The sequence below is a fragment of the Cyrtonyx montezumae genome, unplaced genomic scaffold, assembly GCF_038088225.1.
Source record: "Cyrtonyx montezumae isolate F1298 unplaced genomic scaffold, pur_monq_1.0 scaffold_3, whole genome shotgun sequence".
NCBI lineage: Eukaryota > Metazoa > Chordata > Aves > Galliformes > Odontophoridae > Cyrtonyx > Cyrtonyx montezumae.
Genome location: NW_027072034.1, coordinates 107,268,278 through 107,289,785, shown reverse-complemented (window position 1 = coordinate 107,289,785; position 21,508 = coordinate 107,268,278). Strand labels below are relative to the sequence as shown.

Here is a 21,508-nt window from a genome sequence, read left to right as displayed (position 1 = left end):
GCTTAATAAATAAATAAATAAAGCCTGTTTAGCTCTCCCTCAGCTGAGTGCAGGCAGACATCCTCTCCAGGTCTTTAGGTAGATGAGCAACCATGCCGACTCCAGTGACTCACATACTTGTAATTATGTGCACACAGGGAATCTACATTCTTAATTTGTTTTTTGCCTCCCGTGGTGTTTAAATCATGAGGCTTTTTTTTTTCTTCTTGCCTTTTTTTTTCCTTGCTTTTTATTTTTTATTTTTTTCTCTTGTTCTGGTTGGGTCTTAGCAAGTTTCTCTTTTTCCTACTCTTTCTGGCCTTTCAGGTGCTTCAACAAAGTACAAGACTCCCACCAGAGTCCTTAAAGAAAAAAGATTTCCAGGGTGAGTAAACTATATTAACAAATGAAACCAAACCTTTTAAAAATTACACTGCCAGAAAAACCCATTAGGCTGTAAAAGAGTTGAAGTAAACATTAGATTTTAATATCTACTGCTGCTTAGATTTTTCTGAACTGAAAATCCCCAGTGAGCACTTAAAACTTCATTACTACACTGAAAGGTTGTGAAAGGCTATTTAAAGGTTTTCAATTTTGCTGAAGTCTAGAGGTTATTACAGCTTGAAAGAATACAAACCCTAATATTACATGAAATGAAAGGAATCAAATTTATGTTCTCATCTCCCCTGTAGTTTAATCCAGCTCTATTAGATTCAATGGAGAAAATTAGGGCAGGTTGAAAACTTTTAGAAGGCTGATGAAAAATAATATTTGGTGATTGTAGAAAACATTTCTGTCCATTACTCACACTCTAAAGGATATTTCTATCTCTTGATCCCACAGTCACAACTTATGCTGTTATCAGTCTCCTGCTCAGAAACCCAGGGCTATGACCTGCGTCAAACTCATGCCAAAATATCCAGTACTGCACAAGAAAAATGAGGATATCTGACTCCATCTCGGAATTTAGGTTATCTATAACATGATATGTAGGCTTTCATTATAAATATTTTAAGCCCTTTTCCTCCTTTACTTAATTTGGGAAGGAATATTGTGTGACTCAGATGGCATGGGCTATCTTTCATCATAGCAGACAGATGTAATGGAAATTGACCAAACAGTGCAGTGCAAATTATGATGAAGAAGAATTTTTATTCTTATCTACTGAGTGGTCCCTCAGACTCTGGCTTTGGTCTGACTCAAGCACTTGATTAAGAAAAGCCTGTGCCTGCTGTGCAGCTTCTACTGAGAGAAGAGGTATCCATCTCCAATCCAACTGGGGCTAGAGAGACTGGCAGTACTTTTCATTTTGGTGCGCTAGCTGCCGTATGCTCTCACAACTGAAGATACAGAGGCCCAGATACAGAGATTTTCCCCACGTAGTATAACCTCACCACAAAATAGACAATAATACTTTCAAGTTGGCTTAGTAGCACCCATACCTGAATGGCTCTACACCAGCATTTCTACCTGAGGCAATTTACTTCCAATTATGTTAAAACAGACCTAGTGCTAATTGCTTAAGTGCTTGCACACGACTGAAATCTTTTTGAGCTGAAGCCTGCAGGGTAAAAAATAAATAAATAAAACCACTGAACATTGCTCTACATTTCAGAAACACCTTTAAGAAAGCTGTGAATTATAATAATACCCTTAGCAGAGACAGGCTCCCTGAAAGAGGTAAAAATTCTGGATCACATCTTAATGGCTGTGGCATCCCTCAGACAGCAGTCAAAGTATAGGAGGAAAGGAAAACAAACAAAAGTTGTGCAGATCATTCTGTCATCCTTTGCCTGATGCTTTGGATTGCAAAAGCCCCTGAAGCGTTCCCTGAAAGCCCAACCTTTAGTGTATGAGTTTCCAGAACTGAGCTCCTGCACTGATCTCTCAATAGAACTGGTCCAAAAGTTAAACACTCCCCACAAACAACACTATCCTGAAGAGAGCTTCACATGCCTTTATTACACTTCGTACACAGCACTATTCCTCACTCTCTTGGAAAGGCTCAGTTCAAAACTTTGGTGCTAAAAGGGAGTAAAGAGGTACTAGAAGTGTCAAGATACTCTCAGTGTAACAAATCTGTGCATTTGATTGCACTCAAGCTTATTTTGCATCACCTCTTAGACCTTTAACCTCTCCAGAAGTCATAGGACTCTTAGCACAATACTTGCATGAGCTAGCCAGGAAGAAAAAAGGATTTTAAAGACTCACAGATAAGGCAACTGGGGGGAAGGGGGGGTTCTGCAGAAGTGATCTTCTGCTCCAGCTTCCCACACAGAAGCATTCCAGTGAAAGGTTTCTTTAGGCCTTCTCAGTTTGAGTCCTGAATCTCTGGCATGGAGACACCGCTGTCTCTGCAGGCTCCAAGGCCCACCTTCAGCTGAATCTTCAGCTGTGAAGTTTCTGCTCCGCTGCTCAGGCAGGACCAGTCTGATTATTCACCCATCAAGGAGGCTCAGGAAGGGAGAAATCCATCCAGACATTTTCAACAAACCATATCATTCCTTACAGCAGCCAACTTCAGACTTGGCACTGGAAAATCTGCAGGAAAACTAACAGAAATTCAAGATTGTATGTTCTGCAGGACTAGTATGAGCTGTGGATGACAGTGTGTGTAGTGTGCCAGCTGAAGTTATCACACGCAGTAATCTCAGGAATCTTAATCTTGGGAATACCTTTGGGTGCAAAAGATCATTAATCTACATTTTTCTACAGAAGCACCTCCAGTTACAAAGACACATTACATTTCCAATGATTATTTCCTGTCTTGAATGCATGCTACTATCAGCTGTTCTCAATGAAGTGTACTGTTTTCAAAATGCAAATTGCTCTTAATATAAAATCTTAATTCATTCACTTGGGAAAATTGTACTTTACACTTCATATGTGGATGGACACTTTTATTGGCCTTGATCAGATAATGCTGTCTGTACAAAAGAATCACTTATGAAACATATCATTTCAAAATAAGTGTCAACATTTCAGAATTGATAACTCTCCTATATCGGTCAAGTCCATTGTTTAATTTTATTGATAAGTAGGATTTATATCCTTTGTTGGTGGTAGGAGAGTTAACTTTCGTATTTTCACAATAGAATAAGTGCCAGAAAACAGATCTGGTTCTTTATGTTTGTTTAGAGATGAGATATAAATAGACATTAATTTCAAAAATATTGGCATGTGTGCAGTTTTCACGACTCCTGTAAAGGTCAGTGAGTATGCTGTCAGTGGAGGAGAAGCAAATAAGTGTTCCTTTGCCCAGGAAGGCAGGTGTTATTTGAATCATTCTTGCTAGGCAATTTTCATCATCGTTTGAATTTATTACTTGTGTCAGCATCAACAACAATAAATCAAGAACAAGTTGCCTGTCCACGTGGATACTTCTGTTGTCTCAAAATGTGAGAAGCTAATGCTGAGAAGGATTTATATTCAGGTAATCCTGATACCTTGGTAAGGGAGCAGGACAGTATTTGCCCCAGCTCCCACCTTTTCCAGTGCAGGGGACACAATTTATGGTTTGCATGGGGACTGTGGGCTTCCATGACTAGCAGCTTCTTAGTCCAGCTTCAGCAAATATAAATAAAGGTTTATAGAGCAACAGTATGCTGAAATCTCACAGGAATACTAATTTTATATTAGCATACATGAAATGCATGTCCTAGTAACCACACATACATCACATTAATCTTCAGTCTTCAGAAGCACTCAGATGCTTCAGACCCTCAGGGAAGCCACAGATTTTCTCATCTGAATATAAGTCTAGACTAGTACTGCGCCATTGGCAACAGCCACCTAACCAGTAGTCAGCATTTCTTATCCTGATAGTCTTTCATGTCTCTATTCTTCTCTTTAAAGCCCTAAATGACCCCCATAACAAGTTATTAACTTGGTGATGTCCAAGCCCTTGGTCCTCTAGGGATGCTGTATCTTGGAATGCAACAGCTGACAAGATCCAACTGGGAATCCAATGAGACTTGGCAGTGTTCATGCAAAAGCAGATGAACGCAAAATAATACAGAAGAAATGCACCAAATTGAGACCAATACAGAAGTTCTTTTATGCCTTTAGTAGTTAATACCATCCAGTATTAAGCTCATAGTTTACCAGTGAGGAACTTTGTGTTTTATACTCTTATCTCCTGATTAAACTGAGTTGAAAGATACACTGTCTCAAGCTGTTTTGTCCCTCTTTTTCATCACCAAAATGTACATTTCAGAATTAAGGGGGCTGAACAACTAATAAATACAAAATACATCTCTGCTTTAACCATGGACCTGCAGCAGATATCTCCATATCTTCCCCAGAGAAAAGTGGTACATTTTTATAATACTTCAAATATTTCTTCAGTTTTAAAATGAGATGCTAATACACACATGCACAGAGAAAAGCAAATGCAGTCAGCATTACTGGGCTAACTTTATAATACAAAAATCCATCCACATTAACTTCATAAATATCCTTTATGGTTGTATCAGCAGTTTCTAAACCCATCCAAATGCTTCGGAAAGGGAATTGCTTATCCCATGAGTGCTCAAACAGTGTTTTCAGTAAATGCAGTAAGAAGTCTGAGAATACATCCAGGAGGAAACTTGAAAAAGCTCTACTTTTGGTCTGGAGGAGCACACTTCATTAATTCAATGCACATATTCTGTATGCGATGCTGCCTTGCAGGGTACACTCTAAAGGATGACTCTGAGGAGTGTGGCACTTAAAGGGTTACTCGTATAATGATTATATACTAAAGTTTCTAATGCTGATGTTTAAATGGAATCTAGTTGATTAATGAGGTCTTTCATTTGCAGTCACTACAAAAATATTTTTTTTATCTTACTTGCACAGTCTACAGTACTTTCAAAGACACCGGCTGCTCATTATGAATAATCACACAGTGTTCATGAAAGAAGAGTACACTGAAAATGACAAAAACCTCAAGTTATTAATGTGCAAATATTCAATGTAAAGTGAAAATTATTTATAAAAAAAACCACACCAAAATGTTGTAATGCCATTTGTATCATTTCACAGTGTAGGAAAAAAAAGAGGAATACAATCTTACTTTCATCTTTTTTCTGATATTTGCTATACCCAGGATAAATTTTCAAGTAAAATTTAAATTGTCCTTTCAGACAGCTGCTGCTTTCAGACTTAAAATGAAATGTTTAAAGAAAACAGTTTTCTTCAAGAGAGTAAGAATATAAATGCTGTGCAGTTACTGTTAATGACATTATAAATTTGTTTCTTAAGAATTATTTTATTTCTGATTTCAAAAATAATCATTAGATTTACATTCAAGTATATTCTTCTATGTTTCAATTTCTGTACTGACATCCCAAGGTGCCCTTTTTCTATGACACCTTATTGATTCAGAATCCATGTAATAACCTGCTTTTTGAGCTTTTGCATTTTGGATATTCAAGCAATAAAGAGAAAGAAGGGGAACACGATAACAACAAATTTAGGAAATTGAAGGACAGAGGCTTTCCATGTGATGAACATTTAACCTTGAAAAAACTTGGGGGAAGAAAAAAAAAAAGGCCTTGGAAGCAAAGAATAGGCTTTGAGGCAGGAGTCAGCCAATTTGGATGGAGCCAGCTGCTGGAAGCAGACAAAGAAGTTACCAGGGCAGGAAATCTCATACTTGCATGTGGAAGGAATCCCTTCTCTTTCTGTTGAAACAGCTGGTAACAATTTTCCATTTAAAGTTAGACGTTTAAATGTAAGCACCTGAATTTACATTGCTTACACCTTCACCTGTACTGTATCTAAGGTATCCACAACCTTGAAACATGGTCCTCTAAATTCTCTCCTGTTTGTGATGTTTCTAACAAGCAAAATAGAGAAGCTACAAAAGCCCACACAAGCAGTGGAAGTGCTTCATTTTCCTGTCTTAGAACCATTTCTTGCCATATGTTTGTTTTTCAGGGAGTCAATTAGTCTTTCTCATCATTATTTGATGCACCTAGAACTATGGATTAGATTTTTCTAGATTTTTTTGCTTTTTTACTTCCCAGATACAAAAAGTACTCACCACTTATCCTGATGAAGAGATCTACTTATTCACCATGCTCCAAAATGATACTAAAAAACCAAAACAAAACATAACAATAGTAGGAGGAGCTGTGATTTGGAAATCATTTAAGAATCATATAAGCTTCTATAGGGTTTCAGAGGTCTTTGAAATGTGTTCTGAGTTTCACATAACATCATTTCTTCAAAGCAATGAAAAGATTAAATTAGTGTTGCTTGAGAACATTTAAAGATGGATTCTTCTGAAAATTAATTTCTGGTGATATTTAGTCTGCTTTTGGTTTGCCATAATTTACCCAACCTGTAATCTTCTATCAGTTATCTAATCACCCTATAATGTTCCTTTCCAGCTGGATGGAGACCCAGCTCACAGTTCCAAACTATTGAGAGACACACTTTAGGTGCTGCTGGTCCCAAATTTGATGTCTCAGTGTCTGAGAAGCTTAGGAATAATTAAAATAGGTCAATGTCAACTTAAAAAATCCTATTTTTCTTATTCTGTGCACTAAATATATTTTACTCTCACAGACTCATTTTAAGTTCTACATTCTGTTGATAACAGTTTCAAGTCTCAATAGAGACTGTTCTGAAAATATGGAAATTCCTTAGATAAAAGTATATGAAACATCTGAAAAAGGAAAGAAAAAACATCCTTGCTATGTGGGCCAGCTGCACAAAAAATGGTTTCTGCCTGTGATTTTTATTTTTCTTTATGGCAATTTACTGTAGGCTTTTGCCACAAATCCTCTGCAGAATCTATCAATCTTTCTGCACAATGCTTTACTCCCTCTGTGTGACCCTGGTGCTGTAATATTTTTCTAATTAAGATCACTATAAAATTCATTTTTCCTCTACTTCCTCCTCCACATCCCACTCCCAATTTTCCCTCAGAATATGAAGGCTACCATTTCTGCCTACTATCAACATAAATCAATTCATAGCAAATAGCCTAGCGTGATATCTATTAACTTGTCACCGGGGATAGAATTTATTTAAAACTTAAGAAGTATTTTGCCATACAAAATGCTACACAGTCCTGCTGTAAATAGTACACGCTTCCCTAATAAAGCACTTTTTCAGACACCATTTTTAGAAATACAATCTAGCAATACTGGAAGACTGAATGAAATTCACATACCATGAACATCTCTAGTGATTAGTGTCTCAAGAGTAACACTTGCTTTTCTGGACAGCTCTCTTTGTACAATGCCAGCAAGATTTTCTACCAGTTTACTGTCTCTTCCTCTTTTCTCATGTCCCCAAAGAAACAAGTATTGGATAATGCTTTGAATAATGACATAAAAAATAGACAAAACAGATTGATAGTGCAGACAATTTTCTGATACAAATCCTGGCATGGAACTTGCCCAATTCCATATTCCTTTTCTGCAAGTTTTATGGTAATTTGATTTTAGGTGTAGAAATATGAATGCATTTGTTAATTAACTCCGGCCTGTCCAAAACAGCATAAGAAATCTCCTCCTGTTTTCTATGCACATTTAAAAAATTCTTTTTGGAGGAATTTACCTCACCTGATAGGTCTGTAAAATAAAGTGGGATAAAATATGTAATACTGCATGTTTATCAAGACACATCACTTGTATTTTTCTGTTTTCCTCTGCTAATATCTAATGAGAAAGTAGAAAGAAAAAAAGAGAGAAAAACTGCAGGTAAAGAAAACAAATGACAGAAAGCTAGTATTTCAGCAGATCACATACAAGAAGGAAAAAAAGAATGCATTTCCAAATACTTCTGTGAATCTTTTTAAAGATAACAAGCAGAAAGAAAATACTTGGTATTGAATGTTGAAGTTCACTTTAAAAACCCATTCATTTGCGAAGGAGAAAACATTGCTGTATTTTTCCAGTTCCATGTACCACCCTGTGTTAACTTCTCCTTAGAGATATGTTGGATAGGTCATTTAGCAATTTTGCATAAATTGGAATGTTTCAGATTTCCCTTATCTAAGTATGATTCATTTAGCCACTAAAATTGCTATTGAAACCCATTTTGCATCATTAGCTGGTATTACTAAATCGTTTAGCATGCTCAGAAAACACAACCATGGGAAAACATATGTTCATATGAAGCGCTTTTGATAAGCTGTTATAAAGAGAGTTCCAGTACATAAACCCATAACTTCTGCCTGTAATATGAAATGTGCAACAAGTAGGCCAAACCTTGATTATATCTCTGATATTAAAGCAATTTGGGTTCGTTTTGCCATGTGTCGATTACGCTGTCTGCAAATGACCCCTTTAAACTTCTCTACAGTATTCTATACAAACTAGAAAAGAGATGTTATGTGGTATCCTTTCAGTTAATATTTATTTCTGTTTGAAACAATTCTAGTTCATTATTTTCATTTTGGTTAGAGAAAAAGGGAATCTCAGGTTGGATGTCTTTTCCTCGCTGTCCCCTGCCTCACCTCTGCTCAATAGCCATAGTGTAGTTCTGGAACAAGATGCGTCCTATTGCATAGGAGGACCAGGCAAGGAGCCTGTCTGGGGCTGTGGAGAGTTGCCCAATTAACAGAGCTGCATAAAATGCAGATACACCTCTTCCTTACCTGTAATCATAAAGGAAATCAAGAACCATTTCATCCTTGTTTTTCACAGTCAAGGCATGAACCACCATAGTGTGTATTACAAGCAATCTGTTACCACTGGGTTGTCATTTTCCTTTAGAAATCTTTAGCAACCATATTGACTCTTTGCTGGAACAGGATACAAGAGAGCCAAGGCTATGCATATGTTCTCATTTGTACAATCTAAGATCTTAAAAATACAATCAGGAGCTCCTTTCCTGAAACTGGTGAACTGGCATAATTCTTACCTTGCAGGCTTTTCCACATTAAACAAAGAGACAGTACATTTCCATGACACCCTCTGGACCAAAGCAATGGTCTAGCATTTGGTGGCAGTTGCTCCAGCTCCATCCAGTTGTCCTTTCCCATGGTTTACTCCTAGTCCTAAATTGTGTCCCTGCTGCTGCACTAGTATCCATGTGTAGTATCCATGTAGGTTGGAGAAATTTCATCCAGCTGAAAAATAACCCATGGAAGAAAATAATTTAGATGGTTTACATTCCATCCTCCTTCACTGCCTGCCTGGAGAGAAATCTGTGCCAGTGTGGGAATGCAGGGAGGAGAGAGGCATGAGACATAGGCCAAGAGCCAAAAGAGGGGACAGCTACTACTTGTGCTGCTGTGACCACCAAAATGCTTTACAGCCCACAGTGCCCGCAGCACTCTGCCTGCCTCCTAGTTGACTCTCAGTGTCGCTCTAGGTCTGCCTCTTTCCTTGTGCTTCTAGTTAAGAAGGCCCTCAGCACATGATGTTTTAGGCTCTGTCTACCACTAATGCTTCTCTTGCTTTGTACCTGCTGAGAAGCACCAGCACCTGGTAGAGCAGGGCAGCAGAGCCAACCATTCTTCCTTTCAGTCACCAGCATCAATTAGGTCGGAGTTGCTGGCCATCCTTTATTCTTTGGCTTTATCTAACAGCAAAGCAAACCTCCCACAAAACTCAGTTAAATATAGCAGAACCACTGTTTGCCTTCTTCCCTGACAGATATCACAAGGACATTTGGAAATTAATCTAAATGATCATTAAGTGTCTTTCTGACACAGGGAAAAGATCACTCTTGTTGACACATAACAGAGCAGATTGTCAATGAGATGTCCTTATGATGATAACAAAGGAGAAGTGCTGAAATCTTTGAGGGTGCAGTATTTCCCAAAGCTGTTCCACTTGTGTTGTGGGGGTCCTCTAAGGCAAAGGGGAGCTAATGAAAAGTAGAGTGCTGTTTTACCTGGTCTGCTGGTCATGAGACAACCTCATTCTCTCACTCCTGGTGATAACTCCCAGACCCAGACAAAGCAGCTTCTAGTATGCACGCTGCATTCACTGGAGACTATCATCTCCCAGTAAGGTCCCAGAAAAAGATGAGAGATTTTTAAAAATATTGAAATGCCACCACTGTATAAGCCCCTATAAAACAAACTGAAATGTTTTCTCCTTTCTAACAGAGCAGCAGAGTCACGGTGCAGCTGTTTGGGACCTATTTTTGTTTCATATTGCTCCAAATCACTGCGTCTCAGCACAGAGAGGGGTGTTGGGCAGCAAGATGAAAGGGAGCAGTGATGCTTTGTCTGAGGAGCCATTTTAAAAGCTCCATGAATTTAGTGTAGCTCCACAGAGGAAGGGGGTGTTGTGAGCTGTCATAGCACTCTGCCACTAATTAAAGCCTGTTTACTTAGGGATCCTATCTTGATGCAAAGAAGGAGAATTATTTTTAGTGAGATTTCACCTTCATTACCATTGAATGAAATCAATGTTAGTTGAATGGCTCACTTGGAAACATAAAAAGCAAAAGCATCTTAGAGTGCCAATTACAAACATTAGGTCTGAAATGGCTCTCACCAGCAAGCAGCGGCTACTGGTCCTCTTGAAACAACTCCGCAATGCCCACTCTCTCCTGATCCTGCTGTTGAATTTGTTGGCTTGTGATTCTTTGAAACAGCTCGTTTCCCTGCAGACAGAAGCAAGCACAATTAACCCTCTGTCTGAGCTGACCAAAAGCCATGCATGTACAGGTCAGCATGACTGCAACCCCAAACCTGCCCCTTTGGGCAAAATTGCTATACAATATTTATTCAGAGCTGTTTGCCCAGTTTCAGTGTATGTTTTGATGCACTGGATACGCATCTTTCCTTGCTGACAACAGTCAGTTCAGGGGCAGCTTTGATCTTTGCACATCTTCCATCCGGCAAAAAAGGATTTTGCAAGCAGTAACCTTGAAGGAGGTTGGCTTTCAGCCATGAATAGGAAAAAGTAAATGTTACGTGTCGGCTGAGAATTCAATATAGAATCCGGGGGGTGGATTTTGTTTTAATAGAAAGTAAACAGGAGAACCAAAATTTCTCTGTCATTTTTCAATTTCCTACGTGCAAAATTCAAATGAAACAGATTGGCTTAGGTTGGATTGATCCATGCAGAACTAATTTAGTTTGCTAAATAGAATTAAAATATCTTGTCTCAGGACAGTTCAACATCAATCTTTCCTTGAGCTGCCATAGTGCTTCAATGGAGCTATAGTTTGTTCTCTTCTGAGAGACAGGTGCCTGACAGCCTGAATGCCTCTGTCCAGTTCACACAGTTATTAAAGGAGAGCAGGCAAAATAAAGCCATTGATTTGTTGAATCTTACTTTGCTGTTGAATCTCTTTTTGCTATATTCCCTTTGGTTTAACTGAAAATGCCTTGAAAATGTGGATGAAAATTTAGAAATCTTCTTACCTAGAAAGGCTAGGAACCTGCCTGTATCAAGGTATGCAGGGTGGGGAAACAGAGAACCTGACCCGCAGGATGTGGGATCAACCTCCTGGGTCCTTGTAATAGAATCATAGAACCACAGAAGCATTTGAGTTGCAAGGGACCCTTAAAGGTCATCTGGTCCAACTCCCCTGCAATGAGCTGGGACACCTGCAGCCAACCAAGGTGCTCAGAGCCCCTCCAGCCTGACCTTGAATGTCTCTAGAGATGGAGCATCTACCACCTCTCCAAACAACCTGTTCCAGTGCCTCACTATCCTTACCGTACAGAACTTTTTCTTTATATCCAGTTTAAATCTTCCCTTTTTCATTTTGAAATCATTTCCCTTTGTCCTCTCAATGAAGGGCTCCTCTTGCCTACAGCCCTGTCTCACAACCCCAACCATGCTCCCCAGGCAAGAAGCAGGAGAGTGTCCTCTGCTTCAGATGTGAGCATAGGACTGGAACAGCAATATCTAAACAAAAGTTCAGGATCCTCAGGGTGGACAGGGAAGACAAATGTTGCTGCCCATTGCTTGAGCTTTACATTGCAACAGTTCTGTTCAGAAACCATCCCCCATGATTGCTGAAGGTGCGATTTTATTGCTCTAAAAGCTCTGAATTGTGCCATTCACGAATAAAGGCAGCATTTATCCCTTCCTAACATCTTCACACGGCTGGATACCTTGTCACTGAACACTTTCCTCTCAGGATTTTTTTTTCCCCAGCACAGTTTCAAAATTGATCCCTGCTCTTTCAATAAGCTTGGGATGGTGAGGAGTTCAGCTGTAGATGTAACAGATGGTTTTCACCACTGCAAATGCAAGGGTGGAACAGTACACACTTAAAAGTAGACTTTTGACATTTTATTTTCACAGAAGTCTATTTCTTTCCAGGACACAAATGAAGAAAATCCTGTATAGGGGAAAAAAAAAAAAAAAAAAGAAGATATATCCAGGTAGCAAAGAATCAGCAGAGCAATTGTGAGATCCTGTTTGGGGGCAGTACATGAGTGCTGACCTAATGGAGCCATCCAGTTTGCCCAGGCTGCTTCCTTTGGATGCCCCTCTCCTAGAGACCCTGAAGGGCAGCTCTTGGGGGACAGATGGAAGCTGTAACCTCTCAACTGCTCTTTCAACTGATCTAACTGCCTTAACAATGCTTAGTGTCTTTAGGGGCAAAGTCAAGATGTTCTTTAAATCTTTTCTAGTTACCAGCAGTTTCATAATTCCAGTGATAACTTAGAATCTACAAACATACATGCATACACACATATACATGGACATACTATTCACAAGATAAGAGGCTTAGAGATTAACAATTGCCTTCTTTTCACTTCAGCTCTACCATAAGCAAAGACAAATATATAATGCAGCAAATCCCCAAAAAGCAAAGTTGGTGGAGGACACTGATTTACACCTGCTGAGAGCTGGGAGTGCAGAACTCTAATTCTCCCTGCTGAGGGGGAAGATGCCTTATTTGTCTCCTGGGATCATTCCTGTAGGCTGCCTGCATTATTAGAAAGGAGCTAGTAATACAGGATGTATTAAAGATATTTCATTTAACTACTGACACACTTCTAATGCAATCAATACCATGTGGCAGGCCATATGTTACTGTAGATGGAGTTAGGTATTCAGTGTGAATCTGGAAATGGCATTTTCTTTTGCTAACACCCCCACTTATTAGCATCTCACTACAGGTGCCTTTTCTAACTTCCACAATGCAGTAACTTGCTAAATTTTGAAGGACTCCATATCAGAACCCAGGGGGGAAAAAAAATCATAGACAATATCTAGCGCGAGTTTGTGTCCCAGTTTTAAAGGAAATTTATTCTATATGCTCCTGAGTCTCACTGAAAGTCAGAGTCACCAACTCTTAAGTGCAAGTCACATTGAAAAGTAGATTTAGATTTATCTGAATACCTTCTCTACTGCCCAATGAAAAAACAAATATTAGCACTGAACAAATTACCGTGTTAACATTATAGTCACCTTATTACTTTTAAAGCTTTGTGTTGTCACATTTTATTGTTCTGTGTAGGCTCAGCTTCATCTGCATTTATTGATTCAAAGTCTTATTTAAAAAGACTCATTAATAAATATATTTTCCTGTCATTCTCACTTAGCCACTGCAATCGCAAGGCAGAATTAATTTTACCAACAACAAAACTCAAAAATATAGCTAAGAATAATGACAAATCTCATTATGATAACTCTCTTTTTGGGTTATAAACTTCAAATCATGTTTAGCTATTGCTGCCTGCAAAGGTATTCTATATCTTAACCACTAATATTTCTGGGCTTCTATTGGTGATAAATGTACTGTGTTATAAATAGTGCCATTCTGAAGAACCGTATTGGCAGATAGAACAGTGGGCATGATCCTGGTTTCTCCTGTGTAAACACTGCACTTTATCCTGTCATGATTGACATTTCTGTGCTGATTTTCTCACTTCTAATTCCATTTCACCATTTTACTGCATTATCCCTTACTTCAAGCCTGCTTTAATTTGCTTTCTAATTACTTTTGATAATAAGTAAGCTGGAGAAATGGGAGCTCTGGCTCTCTCTGTACTCTAGCTTACAGAAACCCCTCCTGCCCAGGACTGAGAAAGCAGGGATGCCCTTAGGCAGGGGGACGAGATCTGCCTTGCATCCCCTAGACATCATCTGATATGCAGGCAGACATCCTAGCAGGAATAACTGTTGTTTGAAACATTATCTCTCAATCAGGAGACCTGGGCACCTGCAGGCCCAGATAAATTTTTCCATTTATGCTGAGGAAGAAGAGAGGATCAACACCTGAGAGAGGTGGGATTTTTCTCTGAGTGGCTTAAAACCTGTGGATGTTCAATCCACAAATGCCATGCCCCCATCCTGGCCCCCAGCTCCTCCCAAGCTCTTTCAGAATCTCAGATGTGGCCCTTGAAATCACATAGGTTAAGAAAAAAATGGTACATTTGATAAGGAATTTGAAGTATATTCCCCAAATCATCAAATCAAGTCAGAATGAGCAGATATACTCTGGAGAGGAGCGAGGGTGCCCTGTGTATGCTGAATGCTCTCTGTTTCAGGAGAGAGAGAATAAACCTGGCTGCTCTGTGACTGCCTAGGTCATGATGAAATATTAGAAATTTATTTCAGTTTTTGCTGAGACTATAACTAAGAGAACAAAAAATATTGGAGAAAGGGACTTGCAGGAACAGGAAAAAGAAATTGAGGGAAGGTGTCTGAAGCCTGCATTCACATCTTTGTCTGGATCAGGCTGTGCATGAGAAGCATTTTCTTTTTCTTTTGATAATTCCGTATTCACTGAACCAAAGATTGAATATAAACACTTTTGGCTATGATTTAGGAGATTCTATCCTGACATTTGAGTGTGCCAGCAGGCTTTGAATCTTCCTAAGCACAAAGATACAACCCTTGGTCAAAGAAATTCCAGGCTTGCTGGAATCTCAGAGAAAATGAACTGCCTGTCTTGCCTTTCCTCATCAGCTGTTGCTGGAGATAGATTATTGGACAACCATATTCTGGCTATTTCTGTGTTCTTAGAGGGTCAAGGCTGGACCATGAGCTCCATCCTGACACATGCACCAAAAAATAAGAGTTGCATGTTGCCCAATCATGCAGAACAATATCCTATTTCATTACATCTCCGTTTTACAATGAAAAGTACCGTACAAAAGATTCATGACCAGTGCTAATGTCCACATTCTTGTCAGCTGGGGAGAACATCCTAACAAGGGGCTGGACTGTTTTTTTCTCACCCCTGATCATTTTTTCCTTAAAAGCAGAACCTTTTTTCCACTTTTAGAACAACTTAGGAAAAAAAGTAAGGAAAATATGAGACTGCTGGATTTACTGCTCAAATTTAACCTTCTGTAAGGTCATTAAAGGCAGCTAAGCAAGCAACAAATTACCTCAACAGCACAAGAGGTGACATCTGAGCAGTGGTGGCCAAGCCAGCTTGCCCATCGCATGTCCCTTGCCTGTTGAAGAACTCCTCCCAATCTGGCAATTTCAGGAGGTCTCCATAGGTTCATAGGTTCATAAGGTTGGAAAGGACCTACAAGATCATCTAGTCCAACCATCCTCCTATCACTATCCCTACCCAACTACTAAATCAAATCCCTTAGCACCTTATCTAAACGCTTCTTGAACAGCACTAGGGATGGTGCCTCAACCACCTCCCTAGGCAGGCCATTCCAGTGCCTGACCACTCATTCAGAAAAAAAATGTTCCCTCAGATCTAATCTAAATCTTCCCCGGTGCAACTTGTGGCCATTCCCTCTTGTCCTGTCATTATTTATCAGGGAGAAGAGGCCCACCCCCTCCTCACCACAACCCCCCTTCAGGAAGTGGTAGAGTGCAATAAGGTCTCCTCTGAGCCTCCTCTTCTCCAGACTAAACAATCCCAGCTCCCTCAGCCGCTCCTCATAAGACTTGTGCTCCAGAGCCCTCACCAGTTTTGTTGCCCTTCTCTGAACACGCTCCAGGGCCTCAATGTCCTTCTTGTAGTGAGGGGCCCAAAACTGAACACAGTACTCGAGGTGCGGCCGTACCAGAGCTGAGTACAGGGGGATGATCACCTCCCTGCTTCTGCTGGCTACACTATTTCTAATGCAGGCCAGGATGCCGTTGGCCTTCTTGGCCACCTGGGCACACTGCCGGCTCATGTTGAGCCAAGCATCAACCAACACCCCCAGGTCCTTTTCCTCTCTACATTCTTCAAGCCATTCTGCCCCAAGCCTATAGCATTGCATGGGGTTATTGTGGCCAAAGTGCAGGACCCGGCATTTGGTCTTATTGAACCTCATCCCATTGAGCTCAGCCCAGCTGTTCAGCCTATCCAAATCCCTCTGAAGGGCCTCCCTACCCTCAGGCAGTTTGACACATCCTCCCAACTTGGTGTCATCTGCAAACTTACTGAGGGTACACTCAATTCCCTCGTCTAGGTCATCAATAAAGTTATTAAACAAGATGGGCCCCAAAACTGACCCTTGGGGGACACCACTCGTAACAGGACGCCAGCTGGACTTAACTCCATTAACCACTACCCTCTGGGCACGGCCCTCCAGCCAGTTCTCCACCCAGAGAAGAGTGAACCTGTCCACACCACGGGCTGCCAGTTTCCTCAGGAGAATACTGTGGGAGACCGTGTCGAAGGCCTTGCTGAAGTCCAGGTAGACTACATCAACAGCCTTTCCCTCATCTACCTGTCTGGTCACCCAGTCATAGAAGGAGATGAGGTTGGACAAGCACGACCTGCCCTTGGTGAACCCGTGCTGGCTGGGTCTGATCCCTTTATTGCCATGCACGTGTCATGTGATTTCCCTCAAGATCATCTGCTCCATAACTTTCCCTGATACCGAGGTCAGGTTGACAGGCCTGTAGTTCCCCGGGTCTTCCTTATGGCCTTTCTTGTAGATGGGAATCACATCGGTAAGCCTCCAATCTTGTGGGACCTCTCCAGATAACCAGGAATTCTGATAGATGGCAGAAAGTGGCTTGGCAATCACCTCTGCTAGCTCCCTCAGCACCTTTGGGTGGATCCCATCTGGCCCCGTGGACTTGTGGCAGTTCAGATGGAGGAGAAGATCTCTGACCGTCTCTGCTTGGATAACAGGGGGTGCATTATGTGCCCCGTCCCGGACTTCCAGGTCAGGGCAAGTACCCTGTGGACAACTGTTCTGTCTATTAAAGACAGATGTGAAGAAGGCATTGAGAACCTCAGCCTTTTCCTTATCATCTGTGGTTACATTCCCTGCCTCGTCGAGTAAAGGAGAGAAATTTTCCTTAGTTTTTCTCTTGCTGTTAATATATTTGTAAAAGGGTTTCCTGTTCTCCTTTACAGCAGTAGCCAGTCTAAGTTCAAGCTGGGCTTTAGCATTTCTAATTTTCTGCCTGCAAATCTTGGCCAGTTCTCTGTAGTCACCCCAAGTAGCCTGTCCCATCTTCCAGAGGACATAGACTCTCTTTTTCTCTCGGAGTCTCAACAAAAGATCCCGGTTCATCCACACTGGTCTTTTTCTCCTCCGGCTTGACTTACGGGACTCCGGGACTGCCTGCTCCTGTGCCATTAAGATTTCCATCTTGAGGAGCATCCACGCTTCCTGGACTCCTTTACCCCTCGGGAGCAAGTCCCAAGGGACCCTTGCAACAAGCACCCTGAACAGGTCAAAGTTTGCCTTCCGGAAGTCCAAGGTAGCAGTTTTGCTAGTCACTCTCTTGACGTCACCCAGAATAGCAAACTCCACCATTTCATGCTCACTCTGGCCAAGACAATCTCCAACCTTCACATCTCCTACTAGTCTTTCCCTGTTAGTGAAAAGTAGGTCTAGCAGGGCATCTCCCCTGGTAGGCAATGGGTAACTGGTAGGCAATGGGTAACTAGCAGGGCATCTCCACTGGTAGGCAACTCCAATGGGTTTCATTGTCCCTATATTACCCTGGTGATACAAGCTGAATGCAGGGAGCAGGAATGTATTTCACTTCTGACTGAGATATAGATAAAATGTATCATCTGTATATTGTGATAAACAAATGTCAATGGTTTAGGGGCAGGTTTGGCCCAGTTCCATGACGACTGGGGCAGGGGACCCATGGAGCCACGCCCTGGGAAAGGGGAAGGGAAAAAGGAAAAAGGTAGATGGGCTTAGAAACAAAACAGCGGCAATGATCTGAGGAGGAAAGCTAATTTACTAAATAAGATATTTTGCATTCCAATAACACAATATAATTGGAATTGAAGCTAATAAATCAAATAAAACGAGAGGAGAGAATGTCCAATAAACCGAAGGCCTTATGCTAACACTGAAGGCAAGACGGCAGTGAACACCCACTACTGGGTTGATCCCAAAGGAAAGAGAGTGTCTCATGACACGCAAACAGTTTTTACCTTTCCCTCTGAGTGGAAAACATAAAAATGCAAAGCGACGCAAAGTCCCCTGGGGTACGTAGTTCTTCTTCTCTTGTGAGACAGGTATACCTGTAACTATCAATGATCCATGGAGCTGGAGCATTAACTCTTTAACTCTTAATGCACTACATGATGTTATGATGTGGAATACCAATAACAAAAATCATAAAACCATGGCAACAAACAAAAAAACAACAGCAAGACAAATGCCCAGGAACATTTTCTTCCCAGCAATTCCATGGTAGAAAGTAGGCATGACCAGACTGAATATTAGCTCAGCCCATCCAGTGGTGTATTCTACATCGAATGGTCAGCAGTTTTGGGGGAAAGGAAACCTACACCAGGGAAATGCTTCTAGGTGTCATTACTTATGTTGTAGAAAAATGCCACAATTCTCATATACACATTTTGTGTATACAACCCAATCTAAAAGTAAAGTTGCATAGTAGAATATTTCTATTTCATTTCTGTAACTACAGAAGCAGTGGAAGGTGAATGAGTTAAGGTGTGAAAATTTTTTCTTCTGTTGCAAGAACTCAAAAGGTCAGCTGCTGTGAAGGGTCATAACAGGCTCAAGGGAGAGAGAACCACCCTCAATTATGGTGCTCCATAACCTGAAATAAGTGACTGGCATACACAGCTACCTTGTTTTATCATTAAGCATCATCTTTCAAATGCCAAACTTATTTACTGATCTTACAGTTCTATGTAATCCCTTACAAACAGTGTGAAAAACTAACATGCTTTGCATGGATAAATCCTCGTAATTCTATACAACATACAGGCAGAGATAACTTTCACTCACTTTGTCTTCTCATTATCTAAACAGACATGCCTTTCCTTAAGTCATCAACAGAGGTCATCACACAAATGCCCTTGTGGAATATTCATTAATCAAACAACTAATTTGAAATGGATCTTCAAAGCATTATTCATTCCCCATCATTCTTCATACATCAATTTAAATGCTCTACGTGTATAATGAATAGGTTGATGTTTAATTAATTGTGAAAATGTGAATTAAGGCTAAATTACAAGACAAATTATTCCACAGCACACAAAAAGCTTGTTTCTCTACTGTTAAGTTTAGAAATCTCAGAGAGTTTCCATAAATGCCTTTATCTATCAGCTATGCATTGTAAGATTGTAGCAGATTGGTAGGCTACACTGTTTAATGAAGGCTATAGCCTCACTGCCACTAATCTGCTTTGTACAACTGCAGAATAAACAAAAGTTAATACAAATGCACCACACCTATTTGTAATTAAGGATAAAAAGGATATTTTCTGTTTGAAAGGCACTCAAAGAGGCCAAGACAAGGTAAGATACACTAGAGATGTTCTGCTTCAATTTGAGAATTTATCTAATCTCATGAAGCTGCTAGATTTAATCGTTAATTTCTCAGAGATCACTAAAGATAATTCACCTTCTACAGAGTAAGAAGCAGGTGATATTGCGGTATACTTTTCAGATACAAATAAAGTTAGTGGCTTTTATGACAGAGAGGCATCCGAATCAGAGCACAGTAATTACATCCATCCTATTTACAAACCAACGGCTCTACTTTTCAACTGGATAAACCATTATTTACGTTCCTTCCTACAGGTTTTCACACATCGTTGCTCTCGCAGAATGGATGCTGCTTCAAAATGCCAGGAGGACATTTCAGAAATGGATGGCTGATCCTAGTACTGTGCAGCCCAAAGTACTTTGGTATAGTTTGCACTGAAATAGATGAAGTTACAATACAGTAAAATGATTTAAGTCAATAACTTCTTAAATGTACTTGTGAAAAGCAGTCAATTTTTTTCATGAATCAAGAATTAGAAAATTAGAATCAATTTTAAAATTCTAGTTCATTATAACTTGAATACAAAATAGGCAACGTATACCCAAAAAAGTAAATATCATGATGCATGATTAAAAAATAATTATGTCAAGTAAGGATCATATCTGATTTTTATTACAAAAGTAAAAATATTTTTTTCAAAAAAATATTTCCTGCTAGTTGTTTAACAGGAAAAAAGAAAAAAAAAAGAGGCCATTCATTAGAAATATTTCATTTGCCCTCAAAACGAACATTGGAAAAGCTGTGCAGAAGGTATCATATTAAATTCAAACTGAAAGCAGGAAAGGGAATGCACTGCATAGGACAAATGGACAGCAATTGCTCTCAGTTTGGCAAGACTGTAAACACAAGTCTTTGTTAAAATTGATCTGAGCCTTACATAGGTAGAAGTCACACGTGCTCCAACAACAAGATCTGAAACGACATCCTTAAAGTTGATCTGTATTCTGTATTGTATCGAAGAATCCAAGTTTCATTAAATATGTGCTTAAATGTGTTGTACCGTAGAGCTCCATTATTGGAAGGGTGAGGCCTGAAGGATAAACAGTAAGATTTGAACGAAGCAGCTCTGAATGAGGGATTTTTCTTTTCTTTCCAAAAGCCTGCAAGAGCTAGGCACCTCCTTATCTGTATGACTCAATAATGTGATACACTGAACTTCTACAGCTCTCACTGACTTAGAATCAGATGCACATCCTTTAATAAACCAATTTCATCAGATTTACTTTCTGTAAACAACTGAGGAATAATGCCAACTGTTAAAAAGCAAATCACGGCCCTGGAGCATGTCCAGAGAAGGACAATGAAGCTGCGAGGGGTCTGGAGCACAAGTCTAATAGGGAGAAGCTGATCAAACTGGAATTGTTCAATCTAGAGAAGAAGAGTTCAGGAAGACCTTATTGCTGAAAGAAGTCCAAGGCGATCAGCCTCTTCTCCTAGGTAACAGTGATAGGATAAGTGGTAAAGGTCTTTACTTGTGTCAGAGGAGGTTCAGGTTGAACTTTAAGAAAAGTGGTGATGCAACGGAATGGGTTGCCCAGGGAGGTAGGAGTCATCATCCCTGAACAACATCCAAGAAATGTTTAGATGTGGTACGATTGGACGTGGCTTAGTGGGGAAATATTGGTGGTAGGTGGATTGTCTTTTCCAACATTGGTGATTCTATGACTATTTGAGCAGGAAATCCTTGAGTGCGATGAACTTGGTCACTAAAGGAATATGAATATTAAGGATGTCAACTATTAGTCAAGATGAAATTTCAAACCAAATTAATGTCAAAATAGAATGCAAAAAATGCCAAACAGTTAAGAAGCATTTCATTAATTTTCCCGTGTGGGGAAAGTTCAGTAGCTGTTTTCAGATGACCCAAGAGTATTCAATTTTCTCAGCTGTCTTGAATAAAAAGTACCTTTTATATTT

General features: G+C 40.0%; 1 long non-coding RNA gene across 1 annotated transcript; it reads left to right on the top strand.

The window, feature by feature from the left end:
• Window positions 1-305: 305 nt before the first annotated feature.
• LOC136051686 (uncharacterized) lies at window positions 306-20,150 on the top strand. The gene is made up of 3 exons (XR_010622483.1): window positions 306-364; window positions 3,314-3,412; window positions 19,846-20,150. It is a non-coding gene; the product is annotated as an uncharacterized LOC136051686 (long non-coding RNA).
• The last annotated feature ends 1,358 nt before the right edge of the window (window positions 20,151-21,508 follow it).